This window comes from Protopterus annectens, chromosome 13.part0 (genome assembly GCF_019279795.1).
Source record: "Protopterus annectens isolate FY-2018-M chromosome 13.part0, PAN1.0, whole genome shotgun sequence".
NCBI classification, from domain to species: Eukaryota; Metazoa; Chordata; order Ceratodontiformes; family Protopteridae; genus Protopterus; species Protopterus annectens.
In genome coordinates, this window is record NC_056747.1 from 1,196,199,203 (window position 1) to 1,196,224,019 (window position 24,817).

Genomic DNA, 24,817 nt, shown 5'->3' on the forward strand with positions numbered 1-24,817 from the left:
AGTGTGGTGATGGTGTACATTCCTCCTTTACTGCTGTATATATTTATATGCTGGTATAGTGTGGTGATGGTGCACATTCCTCCTTTACTGCTGTTTATATTTATATGCTGGTATAGTGTGGTGATGGCGTACGTTCCTACTTTACTGCTGTATATATTTATATGCTGGTATAGTATGGTGATGGTGTACGTTTTTCCTTTACTGCTGTATATATTTATATGCTGGTATAGTGTGGTGATGGTGTACATTCCTCCTTTACTGCTGTATATATTTTTATGCTGGTGTAGTGTGGTGATGGTGTACGTTCCTCCTTTACTGCTGTATATATTTATATGCTGGTATAGTGTGGTGATGGTGTACATTCCTCCTTTACTGCTGTATATATTTATATGCTGGTATAGTGTGGTGAAGGTGTACGTTTCTTTACTTCTCTATATATTTATATGCTGGTATAGTATGGTGATGGTGTACATTCCTCCTTTACTGCTGTATATATTTATATGCTTGTATAGTGTGGTGATGGTGTACATTCCTCCTTTACTGCTGTATATATTTATATGCTGGTATAGTGTGGTGATGGTGTACGTTCCTACTTTACTGCTGTATATATTTATATGCTGGTATAGTGTGGTGATGGTGTATGTTCCTCCTTTACTGCTGTGTATATTTATATGCTGGTATAGTGTGGTGATGGTGTACGTTCCTTTTTTACTGCTGTATATATTTATATGCTAGTATAGTTTGGTGATGGCGTACGTTCCTACTTTACTGCTGTATATATTTATTTGCTGGTATAGTGTGGTGATGGTGTCCATTCCTTTTTTCCCGACAGCATTAGTTCTGGGTGGGTAGGAGTACAGTGACAGCAATTTGGGCTCTTTTAGATGATATTTTATCACAGACCATTGGTATTAGCTTTTACTTCAAAAAGTTTGTGCCAAATAAGGGAGGTCCTAGTACAGTTCCCTGGTGGACCCCATTGATGACTGGTCCCTTGGGTAGGCAACTTCCCCTTTTTTGATTTCTTGAGTGAGTCAGTAGGCAATCCAGTGCACGACATTGTGATTTATTCACAGCTTATTTAGCTTTTCTACTCTGTCTGTGTGAGGAATTGTGTCTTAAGCATTGGCCAGCTCAAGGTATGTGGTGTGAAGCTTTTTTCCCTCATCTTGTGCTCTGGAGACATTTAAAAAAAAGGTACAGCAGTGTGATTAAGCACGACATGCCCTTGATGAATACAAACTCTGACGGGTCCAGTTTTTGGTGGCTCTCTATATCCTGATTGATTAATTCCATGATAAGTCTTTCCATGGCTTTGCATATAAGGATGGCCAAACTTATGGGTCTTTAATTGCCTAGGTCTGTGGCAGGTACTCCCTTACTGTGAATGACTGTAGCTGTTCTCCATTCTCTTGGTGCAAAACCTGTATGAAGGCTGGGATTGAACAGTGTTGTTAGGGGTTTGGCTAAATTGTGCTTCATACTATTGAAGATGCATCCTTTGATATTGTCAGGATTCCTCTATGCAATATTTTTAGCTTTTGATAACACTTTACAACTTGGTCTTATGTGGTTTCTGGAGGCAAGCCAGTTTCAGGTATATCTTAAGTGAAAGATAGAGGGAGAGAGGGGCACGGTTAGAGCCAAATTTATCAGCCAGTAGGTTCACTATAGCTTTGGCCTCAGTGTAGGTGACATCACTGACATTCAGCTCAGAGCATTTCTGCATTGTGCTTATAAGATTATGAACATAACTAAAAATGTCTTGTGATTGTCTTTGGCTTGGGTAGCTATTTTAACCTCAAACTTAGCATTGGTGAATTTTATTAAGCTCCTGAGTTGTTTATTTCAGCGACAAGGCTCAAACATTCTGGGAATTAATCCTCTTATTTTTGTTCAAAATACTTTTCCTTTTATTATAAAGCTTGTTGATATTATGGTTCTACCATGTAGGTTTGTTTCTAGGGTTTGCCCTGCACTTGTTCCTATGTGGTATAGCTGCATCTGTGCAGCTGTTTATATGCTTTTATGGTTTGGTGTTGTACATTTCTCATCTGCCAGCAACATTCATTCTGGGTGGACAGGAGTACAATGACATCATTCTGGGCCCTTATAGATGATATTTTACTTGACATTGGCAAAGGGAAACGGTCTGGTGCAATGTTAATAACCTAACTACTTGTTTTTGATCTGGTTAATGATGGATTACTAATTAAGACACTGTTTGAAACAAATATAAGCAAGAAAGTTGTAGGATAATTACATTTTTTTCCAGACAGAAGCTTTACAGTAAACGTTTGGCCCTCCCTATCCCACTCTGCCCCATCACTAAAGGAGTTTCCCAAGGCTCAACCCCGTCTCCTATACTTCTGTCCATATTTATTAACCTCCCCTCACTGACATCCCCTCTCTACCTATTATACTATCACCTATATGTCTAACTTCTCCTCAGAAATAATGAAGAAGTGCCTAGAACAACACTTACTTGAACGTAATGATTGACTAATAAAACACAAACAATTTCTGAACTCTACAATAACTAAAGCCATGCTATTCAGAATTCCTGAGACATTATGCATAGCAATCTCAGACTGGCAAATGCAAATCAGTCTCTCACATTCCACTGAATCAACAAAAACTTTCCACTATCTCAGTATCTTTTTACTCCAGAAACTTCCAGCAGAGCATAGTAATGACAACATAAAAATTATCACATTCCTATTTTGGGCAAGAACATTTTTTTCTTTTTCTTGATCCAAAATGGAAGAGACATTTTATTGTTTGATTTGAATATTACTTAGCCACAATTTGTGCAGTCTCCCAGACAAACAAGTAAAACAATGCAAATTACCCTAGCAGCCTCAGGGATTTTTCTTGGCTTTCCTGCCCCCTCCTATGGCAGCTTGATGCTGGCATTCTACAGTGTGAGGCCCTCAGAAATATGTGCACTTCTGCCTATAGCAAGACACTTTACTTCTTGGAAATACAACGTATATAATGTAGATACAACCATAGTGTTTTGTTTTTGGTTTGCCTTGCCTAATATGTTTATTAATGTCCCTTTCTTTATAGTAAACTGTGAATGTATTTTTACCTGGGTTGTGCTTGTTGTGGGTCATTTCTGATCAATGTATCATCACAGTAAACAAATATAAATAACAATAAAAGTCCAGGCCCTCACACTGCCTTAATTCATTGCTCAGTTTCCATTAGGAGTCAGTACTGCAGGGAATTTAGCTGCCATCTTTTCACCCAACCAAGATGTGTGAACCAGTGTCAGCCACTCAGTCTTGCCACCTCATTTTGGCATCTCCATTGCTCAGGCTAATAATCACTCTTGAGTTTTCTGATTTGCATTCAGAGCTTTATAGTTTTGCACCACAGAGCCTGCAACAATGCAGGGAATTACATGCCCTAAGTAATTCTACAAGGATGCCCGCAGTAGTGGGTGTGCATCAGTGTCCACCTCTGGGCAGCAGTAAGCATATACAGGGGGTAAGGCATGTAATAAAACCCTTACATGCTCCTACCACTATACCTTACCATCATCATCAACATTATCAACCCCCTTTTTCTCATTTTCTACATGGGGTTGGGGTGTTTTGTTAACTGTCACAGTCTCTCTCGATTCAGTGCCACGATCCTATCTTTTTTGGCAGTCATACCTAACTGTCCCAGGTCTTCTCTTAAACAATCCACCTACTTTTTTACTGGATACCCTCATTTACTCTTGCCTTCTTCCTGTCTGTCCCAAATTTTCTTCACCAGATTATTTTCTGTGCATGTGCCAAAACAACAGTAACCTATTCTCTTTAACCTTCTCTGCAACTAGAGCTACTTGGGCTTCTGCTCTGATGTCCTCATTTCTTCATCTCTTCCAAAGTGTGTATCCTACCACCCATCTCAGCCACTTGTTCTCCATCACCTCTAACTTCCTCAACTGCTCTGCCTTTACTGCCTAGTTTTCTATACCATACAATAGTACTAGTCACACCACTCTTTTGTACACATTACTTTTCAGTTTTTTCGGCATTCTTCTCATGCACTACCACTGACACTCTGCCATTTGGCTGCAACCCCTCTGATTCTAACTTTGACTTCCTCATTCAGACTTCCCTACTCCTCAGCCACCCCTCCCAGATACTTGAAGCTGTTAACCTGCTTCACTATTGATAGACAAATATTTTTTTTTAATATTTTTATTTTTATTTATATTTGTTTACCAATATGATTTGCCCATTTGCTGTCATTACAACAGTCTTTATCTGTACTTAATTTCATCCTATGTGCATTCAGTTTTTCTATTCCCCTATTCTTTGCTGAAGTGTTTGCCCAGAGTCTGTCTGTAATGCCATCTTGTTTGCATCCCATCTGACTATTAATGTAGTCCATCACCAGTATGAACAGCCGTGGCCCAAGAGATGGACTCTGGTGTACACCCACGCCCACTGGGAACCCCTATGTGAGACCGAACACTGTTTGTACTTGAGTCATTGTGTCCTTGTACATAGCCTGCAGTAATTCTACTAATGTTTCTGGGATTTAGAACCACTGCAGGACTGCTCAATCAGCTTTCTTGGGACCCTGTTGTGTGCTTTTTCCAAGACTAGGAATGCCCATTTGGCTTCTTTCTTCATCTATAGCTTCTCCTCAAATATATGTCTCACTGCAAACATCGGGTCAGTTGTGCTGCATCTTGATTTGAATCTGAACTGCTCACCTACCATCTTACTTACTTCTACTCTGCATATTCATTTATCATTTACCCTCTCCAGAACTTTCATGCAGCATGACAGGAGTTTGATACCTCTGTACTGCCTACAATTATGGATGTCCCCTTTGTTTTTGTACACTAGAACTATTATGCTCAATAACCAAAACTCCATGTGTCTTCATCCGTGTGTAACACAAAACCAAATAGCAAAAGAAAAACGCGCTGAGCAGTAATCCCTAGATGGAATAAACTTTAATGTAAAGATAAAGTACTTTCATTCCAAATAACTTCATCAAAATCTACAATGTCATTTACATCACACAGTCTTATAAAATCATGTGACAAAATGTCACCACTCATGTACAACCATCACCAAAATAGACTACTTCCTTACTTAATACAGATATATATATATATATATATATATATATATATATATATATATATATATATATATATATATATATATAGTAAAAACTATTTTATACTATAATTAATATAAAATATTTATATTTTATATATAAAGATATAAATGGTGTATTTTAAATCAAAAATAAAAAATATAAAACAAAAAAATACAAACGTTCTAAAAAACATTTGTTTGTAAAAACTTTAACTTATCACAGTTAATAGGCAAATGACTATTATCACATTTTATGCTTAAGTATGTTTGACTGAATAGCCAAACCATTGTTAATCTTACCTATAATTATTTATAACTTCACTGATCGAAGTTTCAGAACACTTGTTTTGGAAACATGGTCACTAAGTCTTGGCTCATTCATTGCATTCAATTTTAACTGTCAGACCAACTCACGATATTCTACTTTATTCTCTCATGCTCCACCTCAGGGATTTAAATCCACTTTCTCAAGAACAAAGAGGAAAAAATGTTTTAAAGTGTTTACAAACCAAAGTGTGTTTATATACTGAATTATTTTGATTCCTTTTTTATATCATAACAGTGATCATAAATGTGGTCTTTTAAATGTCTTTCTGCTTTTCCTGTGTACAATATTTTACATGTAAGACAGGAAGCTAGATACACTACACCACATATCTGGCAATTGTAGTGGCTTTGGCAGACTATAGCTTTTTCATAGATGTGTACTGTAATACTGGGTCCATTACTAATATACATGCAATATTTGCAACATCCACACTTGGCCACCCCTCTGTGGGTAAGTTTATTATTATTAGGATTGTTTCCTTTATCCCTCTCAAAAATCTTTTTTAAATTCTTTGCCCTATTGAAACCTATTAGGGGTTTCTCATCTAACTTCTTTTTAAAGTCTGAACTGAATGCCAAGTTCCAGTTTCTGGAAATAAGCTGTCTAACATCATTTGTATCCTTGGATATGAGAATGCTATCACCGCAGCTTTTGCCCTGTGAAATGTACCTTTAGAGTTGTCTTCCTTCTCTTAAAATATTCATTCCATAAAATGGGTTTAAAATGTGTATGTTTGTTTTTTGCAATGTCACCATCCACCTCATCAAATTTGAATTTCCTTTTTAAGAAATAATCATCAGTGATTAGTAGGGATAATCATACCAGTTATCCCTTTACAATTTTCCTTTTCAGATGGCATGGATGGCAACTGGTGAAATGCAAAGAAGTATATGAAAATGTATTTTTCCTAAAAATGGTCAACTCAAACCTATTTTCCATTTTATTTTTAATACAATTTTATCTAAGTAATTAATAGTTTCAAAATCTACTGAAGTAAAGTTTAAAAAAGAAGCTGAGAGATGTATTTTATAAAACCATCCAGCCATGCTGCTGACCTTTCCTTAAAATAAACATCATCACCATCAACCCCCTTTTTTACATTTCCCACATGGGGTTGTGGTGTTGTGTCAACTGTCGCTATCTCTGACTAGTCGTTGGTGATGTCCTGCCTTCTTTTGACATTCATACCTAACTGTTGCAAGTCTTTCTCTCACACAATCTATCCACCTCTTTTCTGAATGTCCTCGTTTCCTCTTGCCTTCTTCCTATGTATCCCAAATCTTCTTCACCAGATTGTCTTCTGCTTTTCTGCACATGTGCCTGAACCCCTTGTAATCTGTTCTCTTTGATGTGTTCTGCAGTTGGAGCTACTTTGGCTTCTGCTCTTATGTCCTCATTCCTTTGCCTGTCCCACAGTTTGCATCCTACCACCCATCTCAGAGGCTTCATCTCCATCACCTCTAGCTCCCTCAACTGCAATGCCTTTACTGCCCAGGTTCCTGTACCATGCAGTAGTGCTGGTCACATCACTGTTTTGTATGCCTTAATTATCACCTTCTTTGACACTCTTCTGTCATGTACGAAATGCAACATTCTGTGCCAGTTGGCTACAGCCCCCTGATTTTAGCTTTGACGTACTCATTCAGACTTCCCTTCTCCTCAGTCACCCTTTCCAGATACCTGAAGCCGTTTACCTGTTCCATCATTTTCCTCTTCTATCTAAATTCTCAGCATCCTCTGATTTCTCCCATTTGTTGCTATTACAACCGTATTATCAGTACTCAGTTTCATTCCATGTGCCTTCAGTTTTGCATTCCATTCTCCTATCCTTTGCTGAATTTCTTGCTCAGAGTCTGCCTGTAAGTCACGTTGTCTGCATACAGCAGTTTTGTTGATCTGTCCCCTCTGACCTATTTGCTAATGTAGTCCATCACTAGTATGAGCAGCAGTGGGCTCAAAACTCAATCCTGATGCATACTCACTCCCACTGAGAACCACTCTGTGAGACTGAACACTGTTTGTAAGTGGGTCATTGGGTCCATATAAACAAATTGCACTGATTCTACCAGTGTTTCTTCGACTTCACACCACCGCAGGACTGCACAAATCAGCTTTTCTGGGACCTTGTCATATGCTTTTCTAAGTCAAGGAATGCCTAGCTGGACTCTTTCCTCATGTCTAACTTTTTCTCAACTCTCTGTCTCACTTCAAACATCAGGTCAGCTGTGCTTCATCCTGATCTGAATCCAAAATGCTCATCTCCCGTCTTACTTTCTACTGCTTTGTGTATTTGTTTATAAATCACCCTCTCCAGAACTTTCATGCAATGTGACAGGAGTTTGACACCTCTGTACTGTCCACATTTGTGAATGTCCCCTTTCATCTTAAAGACTAGTATGGCACTAGTATACTTATTCTCCAGTCATCTGAGATGCACATTTCTCTCCACACTGCTATGAGTTCCCTCAGGAGCCACTTATCGCCTATATCACCCAGAATTTTCATCATGTCTGCTGAGACCTAATCTGAGCCTGCTGCATCCCCGACTACATTTTCATTAGTTCTCTTATTTTTTGGATGGTGGGCTCCTCCTCTTCTTTCATTGTAGGCTGTGCCTGGGATAGTTCAGCTTCTGTGGAATTTCCTTCATTCAGAAGGTGCTGGAAGCACTCCTTCCATCTGCCTTTCATGTCCTGTGGGCTACTGAGCAGGTTGCTGCTGGCATCCTTTATGAAGGGTGTCTGAATATCTTCTTTATCTTTCTGTCTTTGCCTTGCGGCCTGATATAGTTTCTTTGTGCCATATATGGACTCACTTTGCAGAAGCTGGTAGAGTTCTTCTGATACCTTGTGCTTTGCTATTGCAACCCCTTTCTTAGTCTCTTTGTTAGCCAACCAGTATTCTTTCTTAGACATCATTTCTGTCTCCCACTTTTTCCTGCACTCTTTCTTTGTTTTGATGACTTCCTGGACTTCTGGATTCCACAAACAGCTTTTCTTACGTACCTTACTTCTTTACCTGGCTTAGATGAATATCTATTATGTAGATCTCACACAAACTGTTTTGAGTCTCTGCAATTTTTCCTCATCTCCATCTATTTCCTGTTCTTCTTTAGGTGCTAGAGCCACAAGTATTTCCTTGAACTGTGTACTTTCTCTCCAGGCAGCTTCCAGTTCTTCAGCCTGGTCTGTATTGACCTTAGAGCCTTCTCTGATCACTGCTTGCAGCTGATTGTTGCAACCAGTAGTTTATGCGTGGGACGATTGTTTCACTGGGTATGTCTTCATAATTGCTGATTCTAGACCAGTGCCCCTTCCTTACTAGGAGGAAGTCTACCTGAGCTGCATATTGGCTGCTCTTGTATGCAGTCTTGTGACTGTCTGTCTTGCTAAGCAATGTGTTGGCTACTATCAAGCCATTTGCAGATATATTTCCATAAGAACAAGATATCTGATTAAGGTGAGAGACAAACAATATAAGAAATGGAAGAGAGGTTGAATTACAACTTTGAAAACTGAAATAAGCTGGACAAACAGATTAAGCATAGTATGAGGCAAGATCAAGAAAAATTTGAAGACATTTTATATAAAGATATTGAGCATAATAGGAAACTTTTTTTTATAGATACATAAGATGTGGAAGGAGTAAAGACAAACAAATTGATAAACTGTGTGCAGATTCTAAAATTTATTCTCAGACACAACAGAGATGCTGGAATCAAATTAGATTATATTGAAAAAGAACTGCATAAACTGAATCCAAACAAAGCACAGGGAGGAGACGGAATTAGTAAAAATGACATGAGAACACTTCAGCAAAAACTTACACTGCCATTACATCTATTATTCACTAGGTCATATAAATATGGGGAGATCCTCAATATTGGAGACATGTGCTTATTAAACCTGTTTTTAAGGGCAAGGGGAATAGGACAAACCCAGAGTCATATAGACCCATATGTCGACTTTCATGTTGGGGAAAAAAATGGAGAAAGTAATATTGGATACGTTATTGTCAGAACTGGATAGGTTGGGACTTGAAACCATATATCAGCATGGATATGTTGAAAACAGATATATTACCACTTGTAATATGATGTTCTATAACAATATAATAACAGCTATGAATGAAAAATTGTGCCGTGATGTAATTTATATAGCTTTAACTTCAGCAATTGACAGGGTCATACACATAACACTGATCAATAAATTAGTACAACTAGGTATTGATGTACTCTTGATAAGATGGATAGCTGCATGGCTTACAAATAAGACATGGCAAGTATCATACAGCAACTGGACAGGCGAAACCCTTGGTTGCAGTCAGGGTGTCCCACAGGGCTCTGTCCTAGGCCTTTAATTGTTTAGAGTGTATCTTTCATACCTAATTTTTTTTATCTGAGGTGTTCTACATTCTATATGCAGACGACCTGAAATTGGGTAAACTGATTACATGTGTTACAGATAATGCATGTCTGCAGAATAACTTGACTAAATTGACCATTTGGGAACAGGAGAATAATATGCTGAGAAATACATCAAAAACTAAGCATATGAGATTTGGTAGGCATAGATTGACAGGTGAATATTTAATACAGCACACAGTGATTGAAACTGTAGACTCATTTAAGGACCTGGGTACATGGGTTGATTCAGCTATGAGTTTTTCTAATCATATCACCCAATTGGTTAATGATAGTTATAGAACTATAGGTTGTATAAAAAGATTTATAAAGTCTAGGAAATCAAAAATAATGAAGTTATTGTTTGTTAGTTACATTAGACCCAAACTTGAATATGGATTAACAATATGGAAACACTGTAAGAAAACAAGCATGGATAAATTGGATAGAGTACAACGGAAATATACCAAGGGTATCCATGGATGTGAAAATTTAAGTTATTATGAAAGAATAAAATATCTGAACTTGCACAGTGTATCTTACAGATATCCAAGAGGAGATCTTATTCAGGTATATAAGGCATTTAGTGACAACTACCTCTGGGAATGTTTGGGGTTAACAAAAAGTCCTAGAGAATCAGTAGACAACCTATGCAGGAGATTCTATAGGAATGAGAAGTTTCTCTAACAGAGTAGGTGATGCATGAAACAGACTACCAAATTACATTAAAGCAAGTACTAGTTTAGATATTTTTAAGAACAGCCTGGACACTTATTATAAGAACAAGTGTTTTGATATATTGGAAAGCTAGAAGGGCATTAATGCCCGTGCTTGAAATATTTGTATGTATGTATTTTCCTGACAAAAGTCTAGAATGGCCTCTCCTTCTTTACCCTAAATCTTAAATCTAACAATGACCCAGAACAGAACTCTGTTCCTAAAGTATATGAATTATTCAAGCATTACAGAAAGATGTTTGACCAAGTCATCTTTGATTCAGGGGACATGCAACCAAGCCAGTTTAACTAAATAGTCTTGTTGAAGCAGCTTTTGATGATATCGTTATTGGTCCACTCACTTATGTCCCTAACAATGTAATGCTGTGTGTGCAAAGGACAGTATGAGACTGACCTCAACAAGCACACAGAATGACTAACACAAAACCAGCTTATTCTGAGTCCTAACCAAGATGGCTGCCTGACCCTAGACTTCTGGACAAAGACTGTCAAAAAGAGTGAAAAATTAAGGTTCCCGTAAGAAAATGGGGAAGAAAAAAATCAAAATGGATGAACAAAAATAGGAAGACCAGCTATTAGTTTTCAAAGATGCACCAAAGGAGGAACAATTGTGTTATTCAGCAAACTGTTAGTAACCAGAGAAGACATCAGAGAGGTGAAAAAACATAACAAAAGTGCAACAACACATGATGGCACACTTCAAGGAGAAAATCAAGGATATACAGAATAATGAAACTGCACTGAAAGCAGAAATATTAGATTACCACAAAATGATAGCCTGGCTGAAAAGAAACAGTTAAGAAACAAAATGAAAACTGAATAATATGGAAAAAAGAAGAGATGTGATATCAAAATAATAGCTATCCAGGAGAGAGTTATAGAGAGAGACCTAGAAAAGAAACTGTACTATGTCTCCTGCAAGAGAGATTTGTGCTACAAAATATGCCAGAACCAATAACAGAGAGGATATACAGACTAGAAAAGTGAACACACACAATAAAGTTGAGGAAAACTCCTTTAAGTACTTTTTCAGGAAATGGGAACAGGTGAGGAGGGGGTGGAAATCATAGGAGAAGACTTCACTGTAACAGTAGATCCACAGAAAGACAGACTATTCAGTAGGCAAGACTGCAACACTAAAATGAAACAGATTCCACAGAGAAACATGATAGAATGGGGATATAAACACATAAGACTATCTTTCAAGTTTCCAGATTTTTGCCTCATATTTTTGGTCTGTTCCTCATAAAATCTGTGGTTTTCTGACATATCACTGAGGAGTGAAGTCACTAAATAATGGCATACATTTGATTTTCAGATTTCATATCTTTTAGAAAATGCTTGCTAACATGATTCCCGTTATTCTAGAAAATTTCTAAGTTTATAAAAGTAATGTTTAAAATATGTCCCTGTTATTTTAGGTTTTGTCCAGCTCTCTGCTCTGCTAAAAGGTTAAGATGTATTATGGAGAAAGAAAGAAACATACTGAGGAAAAAAAAAGAGTATTTGAGGAATATTGCAGTGCTATCTAATCAGGCTAGACAGATTTCTGCAAAGAGGGATTATGCTGGGGGACTTAGAAAAAAGAAGGCAATGTGAAATACCTGTCATGCAGCAGGAGTAATTAAAGTTCAAATTATAAAAGGCAAATAAGGAAGCAATGGGTGGGTGTAGGTAAACTATCAATGGAAGGAACAGGAGAATTAAGAGGAACTGCAGTGAGAGTAATTAGAACTACAATACAGGAAGATGAGAAAGCTAGGGGTGTGCTGATGGAAGACTGGTAAGAAGGGTAAAAATAGCAATCAGGGGGAACATAATGAGAAGAGATAGATGGAGATGAAAGAAGGCAAACAGGAAGATAGAGGAAATGGAACAGCAACTAGCAGAAATACAAATAAAAGGCAGATGGAAGAGGAAGGGAAAGATTGTGTCAAGATAAAGGAAAAACTTATAAGAATAGAACTAGAGGGGAAAATCGCAATAGCCTTATATAGAACAATGATATTGGAGGGATTACTGGTGATTAGTCAGAAAGTTATCAGAAAAACACCTGGCTTACGGAGCCTGGATGGCACTCTGAAAGCAGCACTTTTTTAGAGCTCCTCAAAAATACTTCAAAAAACAGGAAATAATCATTTTTTTTCACAGAAAAAACAGTTAACTATTGTTCTTTAACATTTATGCTATCATTATATCGAGTTTGGAATATATTCTTCAAAAATTTCCTGTCAGAAATATCTGGAGTTTAAAACTGCTCTCTGAAGATGAGTAGCTCAAAGAACTCACATGCAGAATTTACTTTGAAGAAAGAAATTCAGTTGATGTCTTCTACTTTACAAGAACTATCTATTAAAATGGACAGCTTCAATAACAACTTAGAAAACTTGAGAGAAAGCTGTCATAAACAAACTGAATCCTTTAAAGAGTTACTTCAACAGCATCAAACTAAAATATTAAGCATTGAAGAGTCTTTATCTGATATAGATGGAAGGCTCAAGGAGGAAGAAATCCAGGGAGATATCCTTCAGCAGCAAAATAAATGGCTTATCACCAAGTTGGATGACATGGAAAATAGAGAAAGGAGGACTAATGTGAGAATTTTTGGTTTACCAGAAAAATATGAAGGAGATGATATTATTTCCTTTCTTAATTCATGGTTACCTGAAATCTTAGATCTAAAAGAAGGATTCTCTTATGGTGTAGAAAGAGCTCATAGAGCCATTGGGAAACCTATTCCTTTATCACCATCATCCACTCCCAGGTCAGTAGTGGTTAAATTTCTCTCTTATCTTGATAAAGAACTTGTCCTTAAATGTGCTTGGAAAAGATCCCCACTGAAATACAAGCAAAATATAATTAGATTTGACAATGACTTTTCCTCTAGAGTTTTGGAAATGAGAAAGAAAGCCTGGCCACTTGTAAAATTACTTAAACAGAATAAAATAAAGGCACAACTGGCATACCCTGCAAAAATAAGGATTTTTACTTCAAACGAAATAAAGACTTTTAATGATATTGAAGAAGCAGTAACCTTTGTCAAAAACAATAATATAGTTACAGTCCCAGAGGAAATGGACTGGGCTTTAACTACATCACTGAAAAGATCTCCGGAAAAAAATAATTGGATTGATGTAAAAAAAAAAGAAGCAAAGAACTGACTCAAAAAGTATCCCTTCCACTACCTCTCTCAAAGTATCAACTAAAACTAAAAATATATGCTAAAGGTAACAATTTGATATTGTTTGTTCTTTCTTTAAACATGTTGTAAATTCTATGTTATAAACGTATAATACACCTATTGCATACTTTAGAGTCAAAGTTTAGTTCATAAGTGACATATTACATCAATAATTTAATTGACTCTATTAGTCTACTTTTGTTCATGACAGTATTTTATAGGGGAAAAGAAATGATTTGCTGAGTAGGAAATGCTAAATATACATTGTACTTTTTAGTACAATAACAGCTATGCTTTAGTTAATTTAATTTTCTTAATATTAGTCGCTAGTTAATGGGTGGGGTTTAGTTGTATTTTATGACTAATTTCAGTTATTGATATGGTTTTATGATTAATTTATACAAAGTCTTTGCATATTCACTGGAGCTTATTATAGCCAACAAGTTCATGATTTCTGTTGAACGTTTATTTTTAAAACAAAGAAGTGAAGCTTTTTAAATGCACGAGTCTTGTAGGGAAATCTTCAGTTCCCTTTACCCGAGCCTGTCAGTGCATTTGCGAACTGTCATGAATGTAGAGAGCCCTTTTGACATTTAACGTCTCACTATAAACCCTACACATTCAATAAATATCACTTTGCCCTTCTAGTTAGTTTAATCACATAGAATTTATTTCCGATACATTTAAATGTTTATTTGGATGTTTCTCCTCCCTTTTTTTAATTTTTTTTGTTTGAGGAGTTAAAATGTCTTGAATTGCTAAGCGCTACACTAATTGGAATCTCATTTTGTCTCCGTATCGATCACCATTGTATAAAGTGGGGGAATATTAAAAGTAGCCTGCTTTGTCTTTGCTTGGGTCGGAGTTGGCACGGAACATTATTGTTGATGCTTATATGAAGCGTATGTGTCTTGTGGCCAGTGATGACTTGCATAGGTTTTTGAAAAGATATTCCTGTTCCCCACAGACAAAGAACATAAAATCCTTTAGTTATGAGCAAAAACTATTCCCAGAACACCCAGTAATGTCTGTACAGATCAGTTCTTTTCTTTATTGTTGACATTAAGGAGCATTCCAAGAATGCTGTGGAGAAACAATCTGTCATCCGTTAGAACATATTTGGTTTCCTGCCAGCTCTCCCGTATTCGACAAAACTGTGTCTCGGTGCTGGTGTGTGGTGGTAGCTCAGTGCGGGGCTCTCTTCATTGCCCACCAGCCATTTATGGTCTAGTGGGTGGGTTTTCCCACTCTAGTCTAGTTGTGCAGTTGAGTGGATTTTTTGATTGCACTTGGGAATGGTGCATGTGAGCTACTGTGTGTGTGTTTGTGTGGCTGGCTAGTCAACAGATGTTCTGTAAAAGGGATTTGATTTTACAAATTTCAAACAATATACATGACACCAGGTATTCAATTTCAAAGATGACCCAAAGCACCGTACCTACACAGCCTACGACAACACACACTGCTAACAAGAAAGGCTGTAAATATAGTATAAACATCTATCTCTATAAGTTCTTTTCACTTAATAGATGACTGCAGCATAAAGTATATTAAATAATGGTATGAAACTGTGGGGATAGTTTTATTACAGATTAGAACAGCGGCCATATTCTTTGTAGCATCATCATATGTAATGGTTTCTGTACTCATGCAGTTTGTCTATAGAAGGAGACATTATCGCACACAATCAGGCCAAAGGCAGATCCTTCTAATTTGAGGAAGCTGTCATTGTGGGTTCGAAGAGCTTATTATGATATAGCTATTGCCAGTCATTGTGTTGAGGGGGGTATAAGTCACAATGCTCAAGATACATAAGCTTAAAAAGTTTTGATACATGTGTTTGACTACCTTACCTCTTCCCAAAAGATATACAAGCCTCGTAAATTCAGAAAAGCAAACTTACACACTTCAGCTTCCACCGGTACAGATCAAATCCTCTCCAGAAAGTCAGCATTACATCTTAAGAAACCACAAAAGAAAAATGCGTTAGCAGGGGATATTACACCAGATTATTATTGTAAAAATTGCATTCTTTAAGATATGCATCTGGGTAGAAAGAAAATATTCTTGAATTTAATTATCCCTGACTAAAAAACTCAGGGCTGGGTGTTTCTCACCGATAGTGAGTATAGAGGGGACTTTGGGCAGTGTATCAGTGGAGGAGCAGGGGCAGAAGTGCAGACATCAAATGATGTTTGGTCATGGTTGTGGTTGTTTTTCTACATGGGAGGCACTTTGGGGAGCATGTAACACAGTAAAAATGGCAGCAAATACAGTTTCTTAAATGGATACAGCAGTGAGACACCCAGGTTTGCAGAACATATTAACACGCAAGTGGCCCTAGAGCACGCAAATTGAATTATGCATGCCCCATTGACCACAGAAGTTCCTACTACAAACACTCTAGGGACAATTAACTCAAAAACAATACTAATGTATAGCAATTGTACAGTGTGATGTGGGCTCATGCTTTCTTTAAAAAAAAACAACAATAGCTGGCAAACAAACGTGGCGTTCACAAACAACAAGCATGAGAGATCCGTTTTTAAATGGAGGAATAGTGTGATATTGACTTCACAATTAGAAGAGGAAGAGAAAGTATAAGGTCTTATCTGATACTTGATCTTTACAAAGCTATATATTATCGGAAACTCCATACCTGTAACACTGCTTCTCATTTGATATAGTAGTGACAGAATACAAACAAAGAGCAATTTGTGCATGCTCATTTATCTATGCAAAGGTTGTCCCTGATGTATTTATTTCTATATTGCACTGATGTCATAAGAATAATTTTAGGTACACCCATAATGTTTACACCTATAATGGTATATTTGTGGACAGGGCTCATCCAAATAAAGAAGGCTAAGAACAATGATGGTTGAAATTAGTACTAATATCAGTTTACACTGATTCTGAACCACATTTACAATTATTTAAAGATGGACAAAATGTGGAGTGTTTGTCTAGTGAAAATAGCAGGTAAATTACTTACGGGTGAGCTGCAGGAATGTGTAAGTTGCATAATGTTTATATTCAATAGATGCAAGTTGGATTATTCATTATTTAAAGTTGCATATTAGCATTATAGTATGGGACACAAGGAAGTGAGTTCTGGTCTTGCATCTGTGTTGGTTACATTTCTAGTAATCATTTTAAATTGAGTTGCTGGCTACTGAGACTTCTCTGCATACATCAGCTGGACATAAGCTGATTTAAGTAAATTTTCTGCACTTATTTAAGATTTGAGTGAGTAAATATTGTGTGTCTTGCATTCAGTAAATATTGTGTGGGACTCTGAATCTCTGCAGTAGTTGTTAGACTGCTTTGAAATTCCTTTGTTGTGTTAAATAGCTTGGGGGTTTCTGCTAGCATTAAAATCTGTGTTGGTTACATTTCTAGTAATCATTTTAAATTGAGTTGCTGGCTACTGAGACTTCTCTGCATACATCAGCTGGACATAAGCTGATTTAAGTATATTTTCTGCACTTATTTAAGATTTGAGTGAGTAAAAATTCTGTGTCTTGCATTCAGTAAATATTGTGTGTGTCTCTGAATCTCATGCAGTAGTTGTTAGACTGCTGTGAAATTCCTTTGTTAAGTGTTAATTAGCTTGGGGGTTTCTGCTAGCATTAAAATCTGTATTGGTTACATTTCTAGTAATCATTTTAAATTGAGTTGCTGGCTACTGAGACTTCTCTGGATACATCAACTGGACATAAGCTGATTTAAGTATATTTTCTGAACTTATTTAAGATTTGAGTGAGTAAATATTGTCTGTCTTTCATTCAGTAAATATTGTGTGTGTCTCTGAATCTCATGCAGTAGTTGTTAGACTGCTGTGAAATTTCTTTAAGTGTTAATTAGCTTGGGGGTTTCTGCTAGCATTAAAATCTGTGTTGGTTACATTTCTAGTAATCATTTTAAATCGAGTTGCTGGCTACTGAGACTTGTCTGCATATATCAACTGGACATAAGCTGATTTAAGTATATTTTCTGCACTTATTTAAGATTTGAGTGAGTAAATATTGTGTGTCTTGCATTCAGTAAATATTGTGTGTGTCTCTGAAGTAGTCCCCCCCCCCATTTCTTGTTGTGGTGTTAATCTTGGGTGGCTTTGGAATTGCCCGCCCCTGCTGTAAATCTCTTTTTGCACACTCCTCCTGGACCCTTCTCATTTGCTCACTCAGCTGAGTACAGTGAGATCATATTTTGATTTGGGATACTCTTACCAGTCTCATCTCCTCTGCAGTGTACAGAGAGAGCACTTGGGAAGGGCATTCCCCTATAGTATCCTAATCTGCTCTGTTTCCTCCATCTCAAAAAAAAAAAAAAGTTTTGCACTTCATCTGTCTTACTGTATTTGTGTTTCTTCCTACTTTATTACCTTATTTTTCTTTTGCCTCTTTTAACATTTTAAAGTGGAACCTGTGTGTTGAAAGACAGCCTTACAAGACTATCTGCAAATATATAGAGCTGAGTATATTTTTTCTGTATTATAGAGCTAAATTGTTGCTTAGATATCTGTTGTCTTACTGTTTTGCAAATATACAGAGATCAGTATATATTTTTTTGGTTTTATAATTTGCACTCTGATTCCTCACATCTCTGTTGAAACTGGTTTCCCCACCCCCTCCCTGTTCTTGGTTGTAGTTTAAATTTGGTGGCTTTTGCAGTGCCCACCCCACTGTAGATTTGATCTAGGACACTCCCCCAGTCCCATCTCTTTACCGCATTCTACCTAATAAACCCTTTCTGCACTTGCTTTTAGTCCTTTTTAATTTAATTACATTTTTTCAAACTGTGTGTGGACTAATATTGCTACATACTCAAGTGTGCCAGCTTACACTGCATGTGAATTGTTTTTACTACTGTTTTTGCTACTTTTCTGAAAAAAAAATGTATCTGCTTTTACTGTATTTGTGTTTCTTCCTACTTTATTTTGCTTTTGCATCATCTTAAAAGTACTCAATTGTATTTATTACTGCTTGGTGTATCTCATTCTAAGCCTTTCAGTTTAAGCACTTGGGCTTCAGACCAGTTGTTTTACATTAAGAAGGTTTGTGGTCTGCACTGTGGTGGCAGAACAGGTAGCTTACATCCTTCTAAGTTGGGAACTGCTGAATGAGGGCTCAGTGTCTGTTATTCTAAAAGTGTATTAATTCTGGTTTAAGCACTTGGGGTTCAGGCCAGTTATTTTACATTAGAAGGGTTCGTGGTCTGCACTCTTGTGGGAGGAGAGGCTGGACTCTGCCCTTCTGAGCTGGGAATTTCTGGTTAAAGGCTTATAGTGCCTGCATATTTGAACTGCTTCTTACTGAAATTGGTTCACCTTGTTTGCTGTAGCATAGACTAGATCCAGGCCTGCTGAATCTAGCTTTGTTTGTATAACTTGAGCACTAATCCAGGCATTCTTTAAAGTATTCAATTGTATTTATTACTGCTTGGTAGTAACTTGATTAAAGTGTAGCTATCATTCTAAGTCTTTTGGATTAAGCACTTGGGCTTCAGACCAGTTGTTTTACATTAGGAAGGTTTGTGGCCTGCACTGTGGTGGCAGGACAGGTAGCTTATATCCTTCTAAGTTGGGAACTGCTGATTGAGGGCTCAGTGTCTGTTATTCTAAAAGTATATTAGTTCTGGTTTAAGCACTTGGGCTTCAGGCCAGTTATTTTACATTAAGAAGGTTCATGGTCTGCACTCTTGTGGGAGGAGAGGCTGGACTCTGCCCTTCTGAGCTGGGAATTTCTGGTTAAAGGCTTATAGTGCCTGCATATTTGAACTGTTTCTTACTGAAATTGGTACACCTTGTTTGCTGTAGCATAGACTAGATCCAGGCCTGCTGAATCTAGCTTTGTTTGTATGCTTGTTGTTTGTTTGCTTGTTATTTCCCTGAAATGCTAATTCCACCTAAAACACAGCTTTTCAGTGCTTCTGTGGATCCCTAGTGATATCTGCATTGCTTACTGTACTTATTTCCTTGTTTCACTTGAAAAAAAATTACTGTTTGCCGTTTTTGCATTTAAGTTACCTGTAACACATTGCATTTAAGTTACCTGGCACTTGCCCACTAAAGCAATTATATAAGTCAGCACTAAAAAATTAAAAGCATTACACCCTCACAAACTCCCCTTGAGTACCTTGTTCCCCATTAGCCCTTTTTTCCCAATTATAAAGGAATTCCCAATACTATTCTAGCATGTCCAAAGGTCAGTTGTCAATCTCCTCTCCGGTCCAGCTGGTGAATCTGGGAATCTTGAGGCAATGTTACAACTGCTTCATGTACACAGACAACCCTCTCCTCCTCCCAACAAATTCCAACACATGTGAGAGATGCAACCATATAGCCATACTGGAGGCTAAGCTCTCTCAACTCAGTACTGGTGTAACCAGTCAGGAGGAGAAGGAAACCACACTCACTACAATTCCAGTCTCACATAGACCTACCACGACAGCAAACCAAACACATAAACACACAAAAACATACTCAGAGGCTCTAAATAAAAATCTGCCTAAGCAGCAGAGACCTCCAAAGCAAACACCCAAGCAACCGCTACCCCGAAACAAAACACGTACAACACATAGCTCACAAAGCCAGTGTGCTGAACAGTCACAGCCCTTAAGGCTAAACAACACACCTGATACACTTGTAATAGGTGACTCTATTGTCAGGCACACTGACGTCCTGCTCACCAGGCTGAACAAGTAGAAGGTCATGGTGAGCTGCCTGTTGGGTGCTAGGATCCGCCAGATAACACAAGCACTCAGGTCACTCCAAGGCAAGTACAAATATGACTAAGTCATTGTCCATGCTGGTGTGAATGACCTGAGACTTACCTCCCTGGACTACATGAAAAGAGACATAGAGGAGCTCTCTGAGCATGTAGCCCAGGCCGGTATGACCCTGACCTTGAGTAGCATCTTACCCTCACCAAGAATGATGCCACAATATGAAGACAAGATGATCAATTTCAACAATTGGCTTAAGTATTGGTGTCATTCAAAGGGGATCCAATGCCTGTCAGCCTGGGATGACATGCTCGACAAGCCACAATGCTTCATTAGGGACGGCTTGCACCTGTCACCCCTGGGCTTTTGGAAATTGGCAAAGGCTCTTGCTACCCCCATAGTGCCTTTTTTAGGCAAGGCTCAAAAGACAAACCCACCTCCATAGGTATCACAAGGGATAAGAAACTAAGAGTAATGCTACTCAATGCCAGAAGTCTAAACCTCAAGATGCATGCACTCGAAACTCTCCTTAGCATGGAGAACATCGATATCTGTGCAGTAACAGAAACCTGGTTCAAGGCTCCCGAGAGCACCCCAGCACTACCAGGTTATACCTCATACCATGCTTTTCGGCCCAAAAACTTGGACTGAACTACAAAAGGAGGGGGGGTATCAATATTCGTCAAAGATACCCACACCTCCAGGTTTGTGGCACAGCATGAAGCATCAGAGACTATCCATGTGCAACTAACAGTGGGTAAAACTGCCTTCCAGTTTATAGCCTGCTACAGACCACCCTCCCAAACCCAGGAACCCCACTCGGCCTTCCTGAGAACACTGGAAAATATGAAGGTCTCTCCAAACACCATTATATTGGGCGACTTCAACTACCCAAACATAGACTGGGAGCATTACTCTAGCTCCAACACCCTAGCCCAAAGGTTCCTAGAATTTATAAACTCAAATGCTATGGAACAATTTGTTACCACTCCCACAAGAGGGGAAAACATACTGGACCTGATCATCACCAACATGGGGACTCTATGCTCCAGACCAGACGTGTATCCTCATTGGTAAGATCAGACCATAAACTAATCTCACTGGATATTCACATCCCGACTCCACCCCCTGCCCTGAAAACCACAGTCAAAAACTTCTCTAATGCAAATTTCGCACTCCTCAAAACTGAGGTGGAATCCTTCAAAGCCCCCATGCCTGTGGAAAATATGGCCCAGACAGCAGAATCCTTTATAAATGCATTCTATGAACACCTTCAGGAATGCATGGATCATGCAATCCCAAATAAAACCAAGACCCAATCCTCCAAAGGCAGACGTCCTGTCTGGTGGACCCCAGCCATAAACAAACTATACAATAGAAGGAGGAAGCTACTACATGATAGAGCAAAATCCCAAAAAGGGAAGGCATCTTTGATCAGTATTAGCAAAAAACTACGGGCACTCATAAAATCGTCTAAGGCTAGCTTCGAGAGAAAAATTGCACAGGACACTAAGGATAATCACAAGACTTTCTTTAGTTATGTTAGGAACCTGGGTGGGAATTCCCAGATATGCTCAGAATTAGTCCAAAATGACAAAAAATACACTGAATCCACAGACATTGTCAACATCCTAGCTGACAGGTTCAGCGCAAACTTCTCCCCTCCCCACCAAAGGGCAAATATCTATCCCAGCAGAGTGCTGCCCCCCTGACATCTCAGATGCTCAGGTAAGAGCTGCCCTCTCCAAAGCAAAAAACACAGCATCAATGGGACCAGATGGTGTCCCAGGCTGCGTCCTACATGAACTCCAAGAAGAGCTAAACCCAAACATAAAACTACTGTTCAATCTCAGCCTTACTACAGGATATGTACCCAAAGAGTGGCATACAGCAACAGTGGTCCCTCTCCACAAAGGTGGTGCCTCAACGGATCCTGGAAACTATCGCCCCATAAGCCTGACTAGCTTGGTCTGCAAAGCTATGGAAAGGATCATCTTGGACCTCATAAATAAAGATATTGGGGACCTACAGACACTGGATCCTACCCAGTTTGGCTTTGTTAAGAGCAGATCCTGCCTCTTAAACCTGGTTGATTTCTTTGAAACAGTCACTAAGGCCATTGACAAGGGGAAGGTGGTCCACACAGCCTACCTGGACCTCGTAAAAGCCTTTGATACAATACCCCACTCAGACATTATAGATAAGCTCACCAGCTTAAATATAAACCCCTATGTCACTAGATGGGTTGCAAACTGGCTCAAGGACAGAACCCACATGGTTAGAATTGCTGGAGCCATGTCAGACTCCAAACCAGTTACAAGTGGCATCCCACAAGGCTCAGTCCTGGGACCTGTCTTGTTCGGTATATATTTCTCAGAGGTACAGGCCAACACGGAAGGACTGTGGCTGACCAAGTTTGCAGATGACTGCAAACTGGGTGCCATAATCAACACTCCAGCCGACACAAGCATCCTCCAAAAGGGCCTCATAGAAACAGACAACTGGTGCCAGAGCCATGGCCTCAAGCTAAATGCCAAAAAGTGTATAGTCATCCCCTTTGGCAAAAACAAAGTGCCCACAAATTACCACATAGGTGGTAATCCATTAAGTACAGAAGAAGTAATTAGGGACCTGGGGACCCAAGTTGGTAGCAATCTCTCATTTGACAACCACGTGGCCAAAGTGGTTAGAAAAACATTTTATATAGCTCACCTAATCATGAAGGGATTCACATCTAGATCAGGGGAGGTCATCGTGCCTCTTTATTCATCCCTCATCAGGCCCATAATTGAGTACAATGCCCCTTTTGGGATGTACCATACCAGACATCTGCAGCAACTGGAAAGACCCCAAAAGTACCTCACCAAGAGGATCAAAGGGCTCAAACAGATGCCATATGCTGCCCAGTTAAAGAAACTCCAGCTCTACTCAGTGGCATACCGCCTGCTCAGAGGCGATCTGTGCCTGACATATAAAGCCATGTCCAACCCGGAATTAATGGACATGCTGCACCTCAGAAAATCCAAATCCCATCGAGCTACGCGCTCGAGAGACTTGAACCTCAGCACTGAAATAAATAGGACATGCTGGAGGGACAGATTCATAACCCAGAGGCTCCCTTCACTCTGGAATAAAATCCCAGTCCAGGTTAGGCAGAGTCCCTCATTGACTCTCTTCAAGAGGAATCTTGATGAGTGGATGGGAGATCGTAGGTTTACCCCGGGTATCACTTTTGTGTCACTGTTAGACAGAGGCACAGTATACTAACCTCGATAAAGGGCATAGAAAAATTATTTTAAAATGGGTGACGAAAGCCAAACACACTCTGGCTAGGCTTATAAATGCCCTAGGCAGATAGCCTAGTATGAACCTATGAACCTATGAACTGTAATAATGGGAAAAGTACACTAATAGAAAATATTCTGCAAATTCACTGAATATATGCTGACGAGGCCTGAAATTCCTGGATTAGCAGAACTTTAAACAGGTGACAATACATGCAATATATTAGCTGACATGCACTTACAGTAATAAATTGAGACTTGTACAAATTCATTCTAATTTTACTCTTGAAATCTGTTAACATGAGGGATTGTGTACAGGTCTGTACTAACACATATGACAAAAGAAGGAAAAAGTGATTGTTAAACATTGCTCAAGATATGAAAAAAGGGAGGTAAATGAAATATAAAGACAAGATATATACATATGGAACCATTAAAACATAGAGAGGGTAGCTTATGCATTTTTCAATTGACTCATTTTACTACTTTTGATTTTTCAAATTTTTCATGAACTTGCATTCTTTATTGAATGAATAAATAATAACAAGACTCTAAGGCACCTGTATATTGCATATTTTGTGGTGGTTTGAGAGAAGATAGTTTAAAATTGGGAATTGACTTCACAATAAGAAGAGGAAAAGAAAGTGTGAGGTCTTATCTGATACCTGATTTTTATGAAGGCATATATTATCAGAAACTCCATATCTGTAATACTACTTCTCACGTGATATAGTAGTGGCAGAATACAAACAAAGTGCAATTTGTGCATTCTCATTCATCTAGGCAATCATTCTAATCATTAAATGCATTCAAAAGGAATTTACTGCTAAAAAGGCTCGGGTTGTGAAGTTATTATTTCAAAAACCTGACAGATTGATTATCTTACCTATGTTTTTAAGATTTGGTATAATTTATTTAGCATTTATGGTAGCTGTTCAATTAAATTTATAATGCCTAGAATGGTATTGTGTGTTTAATATTGAGGTATAACTGTGAACAATCACTTATGATCTACTCTATTTAATGCTCTACATCAAGA